The sequence below is a fragment of the Triticum dicoccoides genome, chromosome 5B (genome assembly GCF_002162155.2).
Source record: "Triticum dicoccoides isolate Atlit2015 ecotype Zavitan chromosome 5B, WEW_v2.0, whole genome shotgun sequence".
NCBI lineage: Eukaryota > Viridiplantae > Streptophyta > Magnoliopsida > Poales > Poaceae > Triticum > Triticum dicoccoides.
Genome location: NC_041389.1, coordinates 401,291,320 through 401,292,029, shown reverse-complemented (window position 1 = coordinate 401,292,029; position 710 = coordinate 401,291,320).

Below are 710 nucleotides of genomic sequence, written 5' to 3'. Positions count from 1 at the left end.
TTTATTTTTTATTTTCCATTAATTTTGTGTTTCCATTTAATTCTATTTTGTTTGATGTTATTTTACGATACTATAAATTGTACACGTTATACATATATATAAATAGATTTTATACATATATATATATATATATATATATATATATATATATAAATATATCATCCAATGTCTCACAACCAACACCATTAATTATTCACACACACACACACACATACACACACACATATATATATACACACACACATGAACACTATTCTGATCACGGGATGATCACAACCTGAACTGCCTGAGTAACGCGCCTAAACTTCTCTATGTACGAACCCGACCTTCGGGCTATCTTCGCAACCGTGCCTTCTACCGCGAGTTTTTCTGGTTAGTCGTGTTCCACGTGATGCAAGTGTAATCTTCATACGATTTTTAGCAACTAAATACTCGTTTTAGATAGGAATCTCGCTCATAGGCAGATTTTGCACTCGGGTCATGAAGAACTAGCGTTTTTTGCGATTTTACTGTCTGAGTTGTTCGACCAGAACTTCCATGTGAACTAGGTTGAACTTCCCGCAACATTGCCCAAATAGGGCTTGCTATATAACGTTGGAAAGCTATGGACACGAGTATCATGACCAAGTTAAATTTTTCGCAAAATGTAAGTGGTTTAAGAGCAGTTTTGAAAACCGTTTTTTCTTCACACAAAAAACGTGAATCATAAT